At 34.5% G+C, this 19,232-nt stretch overlaps 1 pseudogene; it reads right to left on the reverse strand.

Annotated features, from left to right (window-relative positions):
- Positions 1 to 2,884: 2,884 nt before the first annotated feature.
- On the reverse strand, positions 2,885 to 3,676 carry LOC148691381 (secreted RxLR effector protein 161 pseudogene; annotated as a pseudogene).
- Between the last annotated feature and the right edge of the window lie 15,556 nt (positions 3,677 to 19,232).

Below are 19,232 nucleotides of genomic sequence, written 5' to 3' on the forward strand. Positions count from 1 at the left end.
CCGATGTAGACTGTCTTAATTTGTGTGCCTAGATAGCTGGAAGTCAGCGCACAAAACTAACTAGGCAATCAAACTAGACATAGAGTAACACAAATATAGATATGAAATGCATATGTATGAACAAACCTTTTGAGGTGAAATGTGTCACATCTTGAACATTTACTCTAGCAGCAACAACCCATAATCAGAGTATATCCTAAAACTAGATTGAGCATGTGTGAGGTTCAATTACAATATTTGACAAGGAAAGCCAAACTTAAAAGTCCTGACTTCAGACTTCCTTAACTATTCTGGTTCTTAGATTCTTTTTCAAGATGACACTTAGTACAACGGTCTAGTGGTATTTCTCTTCGCTTGTAATTGAGAGGTCTTAGGTTTGATTCTCGGCAAATGTGAATTTGAACCATATTATCGCTAGTTCATTGTGTGAGGTTAAGCCCACCCCTTTTCCCTTAGTGCATATAATATCATTTGTTAAAAAAAAAAAAAAAGATTCCTTTTCAATATTTGTTTAAAAAAAAATTATTTTTCAAGATTGCTTGTGTTGTTGACAATAACGAGTTCAAAACTAATTCATACACTTTAATGTAAATATATCATTAAAAAAAATTAAAAAAAAAAAGAAAAGAATTACATTACTCTTAAAAATAAAATAATAAATAAATAGAGTTGCATATAGTGGTATTCATTTTCACATGAGGTATTAGCTTCCAATCTTTTAAATTATAAAAGTACTTCCCTTTTAAATTTCATCTCGTCTTCTCAAGGTTTTTATAAAGAAATTGTAATAGGCACTCAGAAATTCTAATTGCACACTTTTAAGGGAGTGTATAATTAGATTTTTGAAGTGCCAATAATAGTTTATTTTTCTATTCACAAAAATTATGGGAATTGTACTACTAGTATTACGGTTTAGTGATATTTCTAGTCATTTGTAAATAAGAGGTCTTAGGTTCGATTCTCATCAAAGACGAACTTGAACCACATTATTACTAATCCGTTGTGAAACTTAGTCTGCTTTCTTACCCCCTTAGTGTAGATAATATCGTTTGTTTTGGGAAATTATATTATAAAAGTAACTTTTCTTTTTCCTTTTGTATAATTAGTAACAATCCAGATGTCAAGCAGTGAAGCACCTTAGTTCGTTGACCTGGAGACACGTGTCATGGTTGAGTTCAATTTTTGTATGATTGTTTGGGTGTGGGACCCACAAATCGGGTGAAAGTTGAAAGCATCTAACGGCTAAGATTTGTGGACCTAAAGTCTTGGCCGCAGGTAAGTCTCTGGGGACCCACCAAGACCGGCACCCCATCTTTCCTGTGATTGTTTACTCTTTTTTTTTTTTTTTTTTTTTTTCCAACAACTCCACCAATGAGGACAGTTTGCTAATATATGATTATGAGAAAAAATAGTATTGGATTGTGATGTAGACATCTCGTGGGAAAACTATTTTCCTTCATCTTTTCCTCTTTTGTCTAATTATTTTTTTGTTAATATCTAAAAGGAAGTGGAAGTATATTTCCTAGTGGTATTTTGAATTAATTGAATTTGATACCTCATAAAACTTAGGTATACAAAAAAGGTAAATGTTAATGATTTTTTGTTTTAAGGAATTAGAAGTTGTTTTTTATTTTTATTTATTTATTTTTATTTTGTACGATATTATCTATACTAAAAGGATACGAGAGTAAGCTAAGCTTCAAAATGGGCTAGCCATAATAATGTTTCGCCTTTGGCGAGAATTGAACCTAAGACCTCCTACTTATAAATGAAGATGAATACCACTAGACCATAGTACTGTGTGACAATTAGAAGGTGATTATGTAAGCAATATATAATCGCCATGAACCAAAGATCATAGACATGCCATTAAGTCACGAGAACAAGAACAACAATTATAGTTAATAAAGACAGAATCACAAGAAACATACCTGCAGTTGCTGATGAAGATGATGAAGCCATATTGGCCACTTAACAATTAACCTTCTCTTCTTTAACAATAACCAGTACATTCTTTGCTAATAGGTCTAAGATCAATATAAGCCGCGTATTGTAAGAGCCGTGGCTAATGTTTATATGCTCAGTATAATCCTTACTATTCTCCTATTAGAATCAGTATAGGACTCAATTATCTATTCCATATGTATAAACACGATCTCAATCCACGTTCAATTCACCAATACTCAAACTGTCATAAGTACTCTCAATCCTACAAGAATTAGGATTACTTACAGCCTGATAACTTAGACTTTTCCATATCAATTCATACACTACAACTGGACACAATGTCAATTTCATACTCATATTCGAACATTCTCCCACTTGAGCATGAAATGCAACAACCAGTTTTTTGAATTATGGAAATGATCAGTAAGTCTAATTTAACAAAGATGCCTATCTTCACATTCAAATTTATCTATACATTTCAAAGCACAGGAAACTAGAACTTCATCTGTACATTCACAAAATTAATTCAAGAATCACAAAAATACTTCAATTTGCATTTTGCAAACATGTGCATAATATAAAGTCATATCATATAACTCCCACTGATATCAACAAAACTGAATAACCTCAGCTAATCAATGCAAACCACTAGTTCCAAAAAAGCCTCAACAAAACCTCAATCGATTTTCTAGCAAATCAAACTATTATTCATAAATTTTATCTTCTGGTACAATCAATCACCCATAATGGAAATATTGAACCCTTATTGAAAACCAAAATAACAAGAAGGAAAATAAATAAGTTGGAACACTACCTAAACAAATTATACCAGCATGTCATACTAGCTAACTAACTTGTACCTCAAGGATTGCAACTTCAGCATCTAAGAACAATCAAGGAAGCACTAAATGCAGTCCTCAAAGCTTTGATTACTTGTTCACTCCCACTTGTGAAAAGATTCTAAAACTCCCATCTTCATAACATGTCCCTTGAACACATTATTTGGCAGTGATTTTGTACGTGAATCTGCAATCATTAAACTGGTTGCCAAATACAAAATTTCGATCTCTCTTTTCTTGACAACTTCTCTAACCTTAAGAAATCTAACATCCATCAATCTCGAGGCTGAAGTCCTTTTATTATTCTTAGAAAAGAACACAGCAGCATTATTGTCACAGAACATCTTCACAGGTCTTTTCACAGAATCTACAATCCTCATCTCAGTGACAAAATTCCTGAGCCAAACTGCTTGCTTTATCCCTTCAAAACAAGCAACAAACTTGGCTTCCATTGTAGAAGTTGATACAATGGTTTGCTTGGCATTTTTCCATGAAACAATAACTCTATTCAACATAAATACATAGCCACTAGTGGACTTTCTTTCATCTCTATCACCTGGAAGGTCTGAGTCTGTGAATCCTACTAACTCCAATGAATTTTCTCTACCATATATTAACATATGTCCCCTTGTTCTCTGCAAATATTGTAAAACTTTCTTTGCAGCAACCCAGTGAGCCTCTTCCGAATTTGATTGAAACCTTCCTAACACACCAACAATAAACACCAAATCTGGTCTGGTGAAAATGTTAGCATACATGAGACTACCAATTAATGAAGCATAAGGTTTTGACTTCATTAAATTTGCCTCATGCTCATTCTTGGGACACTGGTTTTTGTAGAACTTATCTCCTTTGTTCACAGGCACATCTGCCTTATTACAATTCTCCATGTTAAACCGGTTTAAAACTCTTTCAATATAACCATTCTGAGACAAACCAAGGAGCTTTCTGTTCCTATCCCATACAATTTCGATTCCTAGAACATAGTGAGCCTCAACTAAGTCCTTTATGTCGACATTTTTTTTTAAGAACAGCCTTGGTTTTTTGCAATAATTGTTTTTCAAAACTAGCTAATAGAATATCATCAACATACAAAATGAGGAAAATAAACTTGGAGTCCTTGAACTTGAGATAATGCAATCATCTAACTTATTTTCTGTAAAACCATATGCAGTGATCACTTGATCAAATTAGAGGAACCATTGTCTTAAAGCTTGCTTGAGTCCATAAATGGATTTATTAAACTTACAAATCATACTCTCTTTCCCCCCTTCAACAAATCCGGGAGGCTGAATCATATATATGTCTTCAAATAATTCACCATTCAAAAAAGCAGTCTTTACATCCATTTGATGCAATTCCAAATCAAAATAAGCTTAACATGATTACCCTTATAGAATCCTTGGAAGAGACAGGTGAGAAAGTATCATTGTAATCTATTCAGTCTCTATAAGTGAAGCCTTTTGCAACTAGTCTCTTTCAATTTTCCCAGTAGCATCTCTTTTGGTTTTATAAACCCACTTGCACCCGATAGGCTTGATGTGTGATGGATCATTAACTGTAATACCTTGGAAAATTTATAATATGTGATTGTGTGGAAATTTTTTTTTGATAAGTGGAAATGACGAAAATGCACTAGGGGCTAAATGTAATTTTTTTGTGAATGTATTTGATCCTCGTATATTCTGTCATGTTTCTTGACATATTTGGATAGAGCTTGATCTCACGAATACGTAGGAACAAACGTTTTGTGAAACAGAGTTATAACGAAGAAGTTATAAATGAGCAAAATTAGGGGTGAAATGGTTATTTAACCATAATCTGGATTTCTCCAGATAATTCTGAGGTGCCACGTGGAGGGTTATGGGAGAGAGAAATGGGCATTGGCCAATCAGAAAAGGAGGGGGGAGGAAAAAGGAAAAGGGGGAGGAACACCAGATCCCTTATGACCCGGTCCCCTTTCGTCGACCCAACTCATGTTCGAGACACTCCAACGCCAATTCCAGCATTTTCCCGATGAAACAACCGTTGTCACCACCTAAAAACAACTCCACGACCTCCATTCTTCAAGTTTCACCCGAAATTTGAGTGAATTTGGCCTTGAAATGAAGAGAAACTTCCGAGGGTGAGTTCGTGGGTGTCAAGGTGGTGATCCACCGTTCGTGCAGCCATCACCATCGACCACCACCATGGGTCGACTCCTCATGAACCAGGAATAGGCCACAAGCCTTGGATGGGGCGGCGGAGCACCGGAGGTGGTGGAACGAAGCCACCAAATTTCTAGGGTTCCAGCAGGTTTCGAGACAAATTGGAGTTTTTTCGGCCAAATTGGACATGGCTACAAGTATAAAGTTTGCTTTACTCATTGAGATCCGACGAGTCGGGGTAGTCGACTGTCACCCATGGCAGCGCGTACGGCGGCGTGTGGCCAGACCGTGAACATTATTTTAAGCCAAATTAGATGTATTGGGTCTAAATTTGATAATCGTATGACGTAGGTTGATTGGATGAACCTAAATTTCATTCCGATGCAGTGCTTGATTAATTTAGGAATCGACGATCCGACAGTTAGATCGTCACCAAACTTTGAGACATTATAGTACATAATATTGAGGACCTTAGGAATTCACGGATTAGGAATCCGACGTATGGATCTTCCTGAATTTGGATTTGCAAGTTAGTAAATTAAAACGTCAATTGCCACTCGAATGTTGTGATTGGTGGAGATCTGATCATTGGATCGAAATGAAATTTTAGTATGTTGTTCTAGAAGCGTAATGTGAACTACAAATGTCTTGATCTCTTAGTAGGGTATATAGGCAGTCTAACAAGAAGGTGAGATGCATCCATAATAAAATAACTGAGATTAATCTTTTCTTGAAATTTAGCTAAGAAAATAAATTTGCGGCCTATCTTAGTAATTAGCTTCTGAATTAGAAATTTCAGGTCGTTACATTAACCAATGTCCAAACATTGTTTTTGTTCATAGAATCCAATTCTTCTACCATTGCCTTCTTCCACAAGTCTGCTTGAACACACTGTATTGCTTGATTGAAGGTCATAGGATCATCTATATCTCCCAAATCGAACTCGGCTTCTTGTAGATATACATAATCTTGTGAAATAACAGGTTTTTCTAACTCTTTTTAGTTTTCTTAATATCAGTTGGACCAATAGATGATTTGTTTCATTTAGACATTGATCTTGAACTTGAATGTTCTCAATGTTTGATTAACCTGCTATTTGTTCAGTATCTTGCATTACTACATTCACATCCATTCCATGATCTGAATCATTGTTAGATCCATGTACCCTTGGCAATATTTGGACTGACTCATAATCTATCTATGATAAGTTGTTAATCTGTTGCTCAATTTCTTCAAAAACAAAATTGTCTTACACTATGTTTGACACATCCTCATCCCCGAGAAATACTGCATTGTGTGTTTCCTACACCCTGGTGTGTGCTTCTGGACAATAGAACTTAAAACCTTTTGACTTCTCTAAATAGCTAATGAAGAAACATGAATTTGACCTTGAATCAAGTTTCCTCTCATTCAGATTATAAAACCTTGCTTTAGCTTTGCAGCCTTAAACATGAAAGTGTTCAAAGCTTGGTTTCCTTCCTGTCCACATCTCAAAATGTGTTTTAGGCATTGCTTTCGTAGGAACTCGATTTAGAATATAGTTGGTTGTCTTCAAGGATTCACCCCAAAGAAAACTTGGTAACTTTGACTTGGAAAACATTTACCATTCCTACCAAGGTTCTATTCCTTCTTTCAGCTACACCATTTTGTTGAGGTGTTCCAGGAATAGTATATTGAGCCATAATGCCTTGTTGCTTAAGAAAATAAGCAAAATGTCCTTTCTGTTGACCTGCTTCTGTGTACCTGCCAAAATATTCCCTATCCCTATCTGATCTAACAATTTTAATTACAGTATTTAGTTCTTTCTCAACCTCATTTTTAAAGATTTTGAACCAGTCAATGGCAGATGACTTTTCACTTATAAGAAAAATATGGCAATGTCTGGAAAAATCATCCATGAAACTCACAAAATATGAATTCCTATATATGGTTTTGATAGGAAATTAAAGGGCCATAGATATTAGTATGTATAATTTCAAGTAAACTTTGACTTCTCTTTGCATCCAATTTCCTAACATTGGTCATTTTTCCTTTTTAGCAATCTACACACTCAGGTGCATTCTTAAAATCAATGATGGGGATCAAATTCGACTTAGACAACTGAGAAATCCTATCTTTTGAAATGTGCCCCAATCTTTTATGCCAAAGCATGAAAGAGTGATCAGAACCGTGCATCCTCTTGGTTGTGACATGTAAAACTTGTAGGTGACTCACTTCTAATGTGCACTGTAATCTTCATAGGTGATCAAACATGAATGCTTTACCAATTAAAGACCTTTTTGAAGAAAAACTTAATACATTTGTCATCACCAATGAACACATACTTCTGTTTAACCAATTTTGATGCAGATATTAGGCTTCTTCTCATGGTGGGGACATACAAGACACTATCCAATTGCATTATGAAGCTTGTGTTTAGCTTTAGTCTAACCATCCCAACAGCTTCTACATCTACCCTTGTCTCTTCTCCAACATAAACGTTGAAACAATTAGTTTCCTTTTGTCTCTCAAAACCATGTATTGAATTTGTGATGTGCACTGATGAACCTGTGTCTAACCACCATGAATTAATAGGAATCTCAATAAGATTCGACTCTTCACAGACATACACATCAGCCTTCCCTTTAGCCCTTAACCATTCTTTAAAAATTTCACAATCCTTTCTATAATGACCCTTGGTTTTGCAATGATGACATCTAACTTTCTCTATGTTTTTTGTCTTCACTTTAAAATTGTTAGGTTTAGGGGAATTGAAATTCTTAGCAGGCACATCAGATTTATCATCAGACTTGAATTTAGAGATTTTACCAGAATTGAAGTTCTTCCCCTTGAAAGATTACACAAGGTTAATCGATTCTGCTTCTTGGTTTTTCTCCTGCTTTTGTCAATCTTCTTCTTGCACACATTGAGCTATAAGCTCATCCACTGTCCAAGTCTTGTCTTGTGTATTGCAAAAGACTTTCAGTTGACTGAACTTCAATGACAAGGCTTGCAGGATCATAAAAACTAGTTGATTCTCACAAATTTTCATGTCTAGTGAATTGAGTTTCTCGACTGCATCAGTCATCTTCATGATGTGATCCCTAATTGATCCTCCCCCTTCAAATTTATAAGTGGTGAGAAGAGTCATGTATTGAGCAATCTTTCCCTTCTATGATACTTTGAACTTGCCTTCAATTGCCTTGAGATAATCAGATGCAAGGTCACATCTCTTTGTACCTCCTTGCACAGTCTCTGTCATTGCACTTTCCAATATTGAAAGTGCAACCTTATTTGCCCCTTGTCCACCTTTCAAAATCAACCTTTTTTGCTTTAGTGCTCTTATCAGTAAGAGGTGCAGGTTGCGGTGTATCAAGTGCAATGTCATACTCATTAAGTGTCAGAAGAAACTCAATCTCTCTTCTCCAGTTTTTGTAGTTGCTTCCACCAGTGAGTATTGGCACTAAAGCCAAGTTAATTGATTTGAGTGAAGTTGCAACATCATCAATGAAATCAGCACTATGAATCTTACATATATAGAATAAACAACCCATTGTGCTTTTTGTAGATAAGTCCATATTCAAAAGGAATGCCAATGAATTCTGCAGCACATGTATGCGACCTTTTGGAGCAGCTCAATTTATACAATCGTATAGATTTTCCTGATACCATATATCAATAGCAGCGGAAGTAATCATAGAGTACGAAAACATTAAGCAAGTTTCAACAATTTATAATCGTGTTCCTAAATTCCACAATCCTTTAATCTTGCTATCTAACCCTAGAATTATTTTAAATTGTAAAAGGAAAATCTCAGCAAACAACATATCAATTCAAATCAATATACATACCTCTACAGTATCGACAACAAGTTTTGGTGTGTTAGCAGAAGGTGATTGATTGTTGTGTTCAATGGCAAGAATCGCGATGATGTGTGAGGAACCTTGGAAAAGACCCAAAAGGGGACTAATACTAATGGTCATATTTCACTTTTAGTTTTAGCATAATAAACGACGTCGTTTTTATTTTTTATTTTTTATTTATTTTTATAGTCAACAAGGTATAAAAATGATGTTTTCTAGTTTTGGGTTTCGATAGTTCTTAATGCACACCCAATCTCTTAAGTACTTGATCAAAACAATCGGTCTTAACAACTATAATCACCCATGGCTCTAATACCACATGTAAGCAATATATAATCACCATGAACCAAAGATTATAGACATGCCATTAAGTCACGAGAACAAGAACAACAATTATAGTTAATAAAGACAGAATCACAAGAAACATACCTGTAGCTGCTGATGAAGATGATGAAGCCATATTGCCTCTTAACAATTAACTTTAACAATAACCAGTACGCTCTCTGAGAATAGGTCTAAGATCAATATGAGCCGCGTATTGTAAGAGCAGTGGCTAGTGTTTATATACTCACTATAATCCTTACTGTTCTCCTACTACAATCAGTATAGGACTTAATTATCTATTCCATATGTATAAACACAATCTCAATCCATGTTCAAGTCACCAATACTCAAACTGTCATAAGTATTCTCAATCCTACAAGAATTAGGATTACTTGCAGCCTGTGAACTTAGACTTTTCCATATCAATTCATACACTACAACTGGACACAATGTCAATTTCATACTCATATTCTAACAGATTATACATGAAGAAGTCTTATCCCTTCTACCATTTTGGTGAGATTTGAAGGAATAAGTTTCTTTAATGAGTAATCAATCTTCTACAGTTGAAAACAAAATTTTCATTTCTTTCTTCAACATACCTTGAATATAACAATTTACGAATCAACTTCAAAAGCTAGACATAAAGCAAGCCTTATAGTTTGATTATGTAGAATGTACGAGTCAATTTACCCAAAAAAATTTGAAAACTAACTAAGAAATTATTGTAACTATATTCTACATTGTACAGGGTTTATAGTTTTTTAGAATGGACCACATGGTTTCATTTTCTCACATTGTAAGCTGTATATATAATCATATCCATTTACGCCTCTTTGGTTGTTTGACCTTATGTGGGTTTAGGGTTTTTAAAATCATAAAACAAGGAAGCTACACTAGCACCGGTATGGGCCAAAAATAGTCATCTTGGAGCTTCAGCATCTCCTCAATCGATGATCTTAATGGTTTAAGAGTGGCTTCTATATTTTTCAAAAATAAGTTTAACATCTGTCACGTCATTAATTTAATAGAAAATCAAACAATCGAATAGATGAGAACAAAGATTGATGCAATTTATAACTTAGAGATGGAATGTGAGAAATTTAAATATTGTGTCATATTTTAGACATCGCCAATGCATGAATGGAGTAAAATATAGTGAGCCCTCACATTTTCATGGTAAGGAAACTTTTGGTTTTCTTTTACTAGAAGAATAGAAGAAATGATCGAGTAATTTGGAATGGATGACATGCTCTTTTTTCGTTTGAGTTTGGGAATGGATTGAATTCATAACCTATTCTATATCCTAACTCAATTCACATACAACCAAAACGAAAGATAAATTTATGAATCAATACAATGTAATGGTCAAGATATTTCCTCTTTATTGCCCTTTACGTGTTTACTTAGTAGTAAAGATTCACCCAACTATTTTTGAACCTATTTCATAATGTTACTACAATTTTAGGCCCTGTAACACATGCGCTTGCTAAGTTTGCTTTAATTTGTTCCGACTTGAGTATTTACCCCAATTTGTTTGTGTTTGGGCCTAAAGTTACGTGCTCAGTTAATTTGTCTATTTGGAAATATGATATAAAACTGGCGTATGTGACATTTTAACTATACTAGTTGCCCTAGGAGCTTCGTTTCCTAATTTTCTGGTGTTTTTTTTTTTAATACAAGGAAATAAAATCCCTGAAGGTCTACCCTTACCTCATGCCATCCATGCCCCATTTGACCTAAAAGTCATGAGGGCCTCACTCTATTTCTTTCATTAACTTGAAGGACCTTTCTTATTTCATACCATCATATACCATCATATATATGCATAAACAAGGGAGGACTAATCTCGTTATCTAAGGTCAAACAATGATCTAATGAAGTCCACTCTCATTTGAAGCATGATATCACATATTCTAGCTAGTATGAAAGTTTGGCTCACGTTTAATGAATTAATTGAAACTTATTCAACTTAATTATTTTGTGTTAGATGTACCCTATTGTACATGACACCTTTTGTTGCACAAACATGTTTTAACATCATGACTGCATGCAACATGCTAAATATTAGATCACCTATTTACAGTAATTACCTCACCAAAATATTCTTTTCCCTTTGGTGCTGTTGCAGTACGTGCGTAATAGCATTTGTTCTATTCATCTAATGCACATGAGTAATATCAGAAATCATTTAGTCATTTAACTACAAGAAATTGAAATGTTCACGGTGAATCAAATCATGGTTAAACAGGTTTCAAATTTGTTGATATTTTACAAGAATGATTGTTATATGGGGATGCAAAACTGGAACAAGTATAAATTCTTTCTCCATCAATGTGAAGTTGCCCTAACAATGGAGCCATTTACGGCTCTTCTTATATAAAAAGGATTCCTCTTAGGAGGGACTTTTTCTATATATAATTAAGTGCAAGTAGATTTTGAATATTTGTTCCTATTATATAGACTATAATTGTCAAAGACGTTTTAGGATTTACATATCAATTGTAGGGAGATCAAATTTGTAGACTAAATTTTGAAAATTAAATTTGAAAGTCGATGATTAGATTATTAATTAAATGTTGATTAACGTGCTTATTTCTTATTAGTGATATATTATTTAGTTTATAAATTTAATTTACAAATTTAGTTCACTTGACATTACTCATCGATAAATAAAGAGGGACATGAAAAAATATATACAAAACCGCCTCGGCCCCTTTGACCTATCATATAAAACATAACTTTTGAATCCTCCTTATTTAACTATAAATTTGTCTGTAACCCCTAATTTCTCTTCTTTAATCTCTTCTGGCCATGCCTCAACCCTTTCTTTCGAAACACAAAACTTGATGAATGAAACACAAAACTTGATGAATGATGAGTTATATAAAAATAAAAAGGAAAGATACAAGCCAATAATGGGGGTAGTTGAGTTAGGAATGATTGTTTTTTTTTTTTTTTGGGTCTAAGATAATGATTGTTCTCTTTACTAGACTAAAGCATAGGTTCGTGTTTTGCTGTTGGCAATCCCTCTTAGTAGGCGATCTGTTAAAAAAAAAAAAAAGAAAAATAAAAAGAAGATTGAGATCCCCTTTGCAAATTCTCAAAGAAACTTATGATATGCCTTGATCCTAAAATGGGATAGCCTCTACTCCCTATAAACTTTTTTTAACCAAAAAAATCAAAAGGAAAGATACAAAACTTTTTGGATTAGGTAGATCACATCCAAGGATTAGTAAACACTTTTAATCAAATAATTATACAATGTGATTGAGACACCGTTCTGCTTATTTAAGGCCATAATTAATTAAATTAATTCAAGTAGCTAGGGTTTCCACCAAATCCTTTCAGTGGCTGAGTCGACATTTCCAACCTGAAAATGACATAAAATGCCGAATGAACCCTACTTTTCATTGAAACATGTGTGCCAACAATTGAAACATTCATGATCGATATTTTGACATGACACATATGCCATTGACTCTTATTGTTTAGTAATTTATAAGTTTAATTATGTATGAAATTCCCAGATATATAATTAATCCTCAAGTTGACAATGTGACTATAACATTCATTGGCACGTACGAGTTAGTAGTTGAGGAAACTTAAGGCATGCATAATGAAACTGCTTAATTAATCTGGACATCTATCAAGAAGGCTAGCTTTATATTATTTGACGTGTACTGAATTATTTTTTATAGTAGCAATTTACCGGGTAATTACAGATACAATAATAAATTGTATTTGGCGGTAATGAAAGATTAGTTGCAATAATTTAATAGGACGTTGAATGGTCAATATATATTCGTTGTCGTATTAAAAAAGAATAATGATAGGAAGATCACATAATTATACCAAATTAACGTATCACATAATGAGATAAGTCTTACAATTAATATTTAATAAGATAAACTTATTAATTGACGTAGTATGTATACATCACTTACTACATCTAGATGGTACACTTATATCATACAAATATATTGTCTCCCGAGTACTTTTAATAAAAATAGTTAGTATGGATTTACACCCAAAAATAGAAATAAAATAGTAGTATTTTAGTAGTCTACCGGTATTGACCTTAGTTAAAAGTAAAAATTGCTTTTATGACATGGAAGAGAGAGATTATTCCTATTGAGCTATGTTTGAAGTTTAACGAATATGAATCTGCCAAAATATGAAATTCTTGTTCGACTTAAACCAAATTTTCTAAAAGAAAATAGCCTTTTGTGGGTTGTTTAGTAGTAAGGTAATGTTAGATTACCATTTTCTCACATCTTAATTAACTTCTGGGACTTAGAGAACCGTTATGTGAGTAGAGAGTTGATTGGAGATTTTTGTGGTTAGAAAAATAATTGAGGAAAAAGAAAATCTCTAATTGTATAGATGAATAAGCCGTTTCGTTTCAATTTTATTTCAAACGAGCAAATGAAGATACATATATAATATGGTTCTGTATAGGCAACCACTACTTCAAAACATTAAGGAAAAAAAATCTCTAATCTGCAAAACCAAATAGCATCGACAAGGGCTGCCCTTTTGAATCCATATAAGACACCACTATTCATCTAACGTAATCTCCTAAATTTCAGAAATACAATCAGAATTATATTACAACATTAATTCCAAACTTTAGGAGAAAAACGTTGCTTAAAGATTCCTTCTCTAACATGTTGTATATACTAATTGTACAATTATAATTCTGTTTGGTTTCTCATTTAAGTATATACTCGCATATATATTCACTTGTTGTGATAGCAGTTTTTTTTTTTTTTTTTTTTTTTTTTAAATTAATTTATTATTATTATTTTTTGTTAAAGTTGAGAACATTTATAAAACAAAGTCCCAACGAACTGATTACAAAGTACTTTGCTTTAGAAAGGATTGGCATACGGAAAGAATACGTCATTTATGCAAACAAACATGAGTAATGGTTCTTCCCTGCAACAATTGACAAGCACAAAATAATTATTACGATAATGATAGGGCAACAACCGATCAAATTCAATGAATCGGTTGTGTATATGTAATTTAGAACCCAACTATATAAATATATGTCTATGTACCTCCATGAAGAACAAGAATACATTTTGGGTTGACTTTTTTAATTAGAAATGTATTTAGGTCAACTACGCACATCTTGTTAGTTGGGTTTGTGCCCTAGAATAACTTTTTCGAATAGCATTACCAAGACATATATTAGGAAACTAATTAATGGGTTGGATAATCAAGATGATTACTATTATCTATGAAGTACAATTATGTGATGTGTGAGTAACAGCAGCCGTACGATTGAATTAGTAATGGACAAGTTGGACATATTCTGCAGAGCCCAAATAAATGTAGCTGTTTACCAATGTCATAATTAATCAAGGGGTATGGTCCTATGGTGGCTGAATCTTTGTTGCCCTCAAATAAGGAATGTTCTTTAATGGGAGCCATTAATTATGCAAATTATTCGGGACTAACTTTAATATAAACAAAGTCAAATATACACATCTCTTTTTCTTTTCTATTTGATCAAATTTAGGTGTCTCCCTTTTCCTTTTTTTTTTTTTTTTTTTTTCTCTTTTCAAAGAACAACATTAATGGGTTAAATTATTAAAATGTTAAGAAAAGAAAGATCAGTAAAGATCGAATCCGCCTCTAAAAAAATGCCCCAGCACCCAGCCTATTTAATCCACTCAGTGAACATTAATAGACCCCAATGAACAGTAATAGGCCAAATGCATCTCCACCTCTAACAAAAAATAGCCTAGTCAATTTTATTAAAATATTATTATTTTTTATTATAAAATAATAAAATAATAAAAATTTTATTTTTAATTTCTGACTTTATTATATAAAAAAATATTAATATTTGATATTTTTATAAAATATTATTATAAATTACACCCACACACACCTATACATACAAAAACACCACCGTCGCCATCCTAAATCCACTCCCTATTTTTCCCAAACCCCGCCCTCTCTCTCACCTCCAAGCCCTCCCTTTCTGCTTTCCCAGCAACTACCGCCTTGCGCCGCCGGGCTCCTCCGCGGTTGGTCGTGGTGCTGTCTGCTGCGAAGCTTGAAGCCAAGGCCACCGTCCTCGTCTCAAAGAAGATTGGAGAACCGGGAATCAACCTCAGCCCTGAGGAGCTATGCACTAAGATCTCGCTCTACAACACGTTGATCGTGCATAGCGGGACCAAGGTCACCCGTGAGGTGTTTAAGTCCTCTGGCGGGAGGTTGTAGGTTATGGGAAAAGCTGGCGCCGGCATGTTGGTCTGTCGATTCTGGGCCGATCTCTTGCCTGGCTTGGGCTGGGTGCCAGCCTATTAGGCTGGGGTGGAGTGATTTGGCCGGGGGCCGACCTATTTTGGGTGCTGGGTCGGGCAATCTACTCCCGGTGGACTTGCTATTAGATTCTGCCAAGTTTCATCAAGTGCGTATGTGTGTGTTGTATTATTTTTGATGTTCCTGCCACCAGCTTTCTTTATTTTTCCTTTTTGTATTACTTTTTGCATACCTTGTAGAAAGAAGTAGGGCTGATTCGATATGGGATACTGAACCGAAAATCATGTCCCGATTTCCAAACTGAAGTTTTCGGGAATCTTAATTTCAAGACCGATCCCAAACCAAATTTTCGGGAATCCTGAAATAGTTTTGGACTTTTGAACATCAGAATGAAAAAACTCTGAGATGGAAGATCTAAAAAATCAACATTAATTGAAGCATGCAAGTACACAATGGCTAGTAAAAACCATAGTTCATAGTTCACAGTTCACAGAAACAAAGATTCCAACTTTGGACATTGAACGAGAGTTTGAAATGCTTCAAAGTGAAGAAAACCGATTTTCGTATTATATGTTCCACTTGAACTTGGATTCAATTATGTCCATTAACCGCAACCACCACCCGGCCCCTGCCACCCTCTATTTTTGTTCTTTAACCACCTCATATGATATGCATTAACAATCAGCATTCTCGGGCAATCATAGTTTCTTCGGAACTGATAAAATCAAATACCAACCTTTCGTTTCATGATGCAGTAAACAAAAAACCCAACTGCTAAAGAATTTATGAACTTCACTAACTTTTCCCCTAATTTCCACTACTACAAATGAAAAACTTATTAAGTTACCATCACAAAACAAAACTACACAGGCCATATTAATCACCAAAATTTCTAATTCCAATTCGATTACTTTTCTATTTCTCATCAACCAAACTAAGCAAAAATGTCGAAATCACAAACAATCACTCAATTTCCCAAAATAAAACCACATTTCTGAGCTGAATTCCAATTTTCATGGCCAATGTCAATCCCAAATCACAAATAACCATTTTCAAATTCATTTCTTTCAAAAACGAGAAAAAACTAAATAAATCAATTACCAAAACTAGCAATAAAAACATTGGTGAGAAGAACATGCTCAGAGGGTAGAAACATTAAAATTTCTAATACTATCGTTCATCCATTACATATCTTCTACCTCCATATCAGTTCCAAGTGCTAAATTTCACAAACCCTAATCTAGATTTCATGAATCCTAATCTAAATTTCACAAACCCTAAATTTCAAACTCTAAATTAATTCCAAAATTTACCTAATTTGGGGGAGAGAATTGATGCATAGTGCATTGGAATTTGGATGAAGAAGTCGAGAGAAAGAGATCAGAGAGGTGAGTGGCGACGGTGGCCATGGCTCTGCCTATGTGCCGTGAAGGAAGGCTCCTCCACAGTGAAGGTCTGAGGAATGAGAAGTAGAGAGAGAGAGAGAGAGAGAGAGAGAGAGAGAGAGAGAGAGAGAGAGAGAGGTGAGTCATTTGTGTGATGTGGGTGTGGCCGGATTCTAAGGTGAGGTTGTTTGAGGTGAGGTCGAGGAGGGTGGTGAGGTTGTCAAGTCGAGAAGAGACGGAGAGATAGAGTGACTGAGTTGAGTTCTCTAAGGGTTTGAACTTTGATTTGTATTCAATGGTTGAGATTAAATCTCAACTAAATCGGATGACTGTTACAATTCCAAATATATATTTAAAATTAAATAATTTATTTTTGTTATTTCGGTTCGGTTTGGGATTACCGAACGAATGAAAGTGTGAGACCGATTCCCATACCGAAATTTTGGGATCGGTTCGGTATTGGGTACCAAAATTTTTGGGATTTTCGGTTTGAGATTTTTTCGGTTCAGGATCAGGATTTTTTTAGTTCGGTTTGGAATTTTTGGTATTTTTTTCCACCCCTAAAAAGAAGCAGCTGTTTTTAGAAGATATCTGGTTGTTCAAAAAGCTATGTAAAACAAGTATGAATAAGTTTTCCATTGCTGGTCATTCGGGTTTTGTTTGGGACATAACGTGCTTCACTAAAAAAATACTGTTTTGTTTTAAAAAAAAAAATTATAAAAAAGTGAAAACTTTATTAAAAATTCAAATTTTTATTGGAAAAGCTGCTTCAATGGATTCGAGAACATATAAAGATGCTTCTTCATAAAGGGCTTCAAAGAGCCATAAACACTTCTAAATTTTTATTCCAAATCTATTAGCTGCAAATTAAGAGCACGTTGACTCAAACACTTGGACAATATATATATATATATATATATATATATATATATATATATATATATATATATATATATATATATGGTGTTATGTGAGACCAAGGATGGTCATTAGCTCTGGTACTATGATTATCTATGGTACAACAGTTGACTAGGCAAACATGGTTTGATGAGCTACATAAGCAAAATCTTGCTCCATGGCGTTGCAGTCAAATTTAGTAGGTAACCTAGTTCCTACTCTCTCCACATGTGTGTGCAGTATGCTTATATCATTGGAGATGCTCTAAGTGGTAAAAGGTGAAAATACCTAAAAATCACTTATGTTATGATGTAAGACTTTAACTTCCAGCGTGGAATTTACACTCCTGAGTCAAGCGCTTCTAATGAAAAAAATGAAGGTACAAACAGTCGCACAAAATATACAAGTAGTGAACACTCTATGTGTCCAACGTACACAAATATAGCTTCCTTCTACAGACTTGGACATGTTTTCATTATTGGTCAGGTTCTATTGGCCTGGATGAGCAAAAGGTTAGCAGAGTCGACCCGAAGAGGTAAGGCGAACAAGACATGTGCCTGGAGCCTCACTTTGAACCAAGCCTCATATCCTTTTTCATAACCTTATTTTACATTTATCTTAAAAAATTTCTCATTCTTCATATTATGGGCAAAAGAGAAACAAAAAAAGAACCAAATTCTTTTCTCCTAAATCTTATATGATGTGCCTCAAATTTATACAGTTGTGAGTTGATTAATAGATCGAATTGGAAAGTTTTCTAATCTCATTAATTTATTAAAAACAAATTATTACGATACTAAAGTAGGAAGACCTCTTTGCATTTTTATCTTTTAATTAACCTCTGTGCATTGGGACAGCTCTGAGGTTAACATAGCAGTACTTCTAATGGGAAAACTGATAGAAATTGACAGGTCCATCCAAGGCCACATCGCAGAGCACGCACCCTTGTTTTGGTTAATCATTTTACTGCAAAAGGAAAATTTAATCCTTCTAAGGAACTTGTTGAGCCTATAAAGCAAGGGATAATAGTGTTCTTTGCCTTGCTTGGAGGGATGGAGAGTCATGATTCGGGAAAGCGCACACCCGAATCCATGTTTGTATTGTACGGCTGTAGGTCTTTTTAGCCGAAATTGACCGATTTTCTGGTAAGTGGTGAGAAATCTCATGGGGGCATCTTTCCAAGACCAAAATTTCATGAGCTAATTTTTGTGCGGGGAAGAAGATGAGGTGGAGAATAAACATTTTGCTAAATTTAGCAATGGCTTTTGGGACCTTTTGCTTTGTTCCAATCAATGGGATGGATCATGCATGGATCCTTAATTTTAGGGAGGGAAGTCGATATGGGGCTTCATAATTGCACCTAAGGTTTTTCCCAAGTGGGGCCCCATTAGCCATCTTTTTCCTGTTTCCAAATATAGCAAATCTTTGATCTGGTTGTTTTACAATTTCATACAGGTATTGACTCAAATGTCAACCACATGGGATGGCAGGTTTATCCTTCCCAGCCGCGAAGCCAGGAACTGTTGAGGGAGAGAGAATTTAAAAGAGTGCAAAGTTAAAAAAAATGAC

The sequence above is a fragment of the Pyrus communis genome, chromosome 14 (assembly GCF_041283825.1).
Source record: "Pyrus communis isolate YQ-2024b chromosome 14, ASM4128382v1, whole genome shotgun sequence".
Taxonomy (NCBI): domain Eukaryota; kingdom Viridiplantae; phylum Streptophyta; class Magnoliopsida; order Rosales; family Rosaceae; genus Pyrus; species Pyrus communis.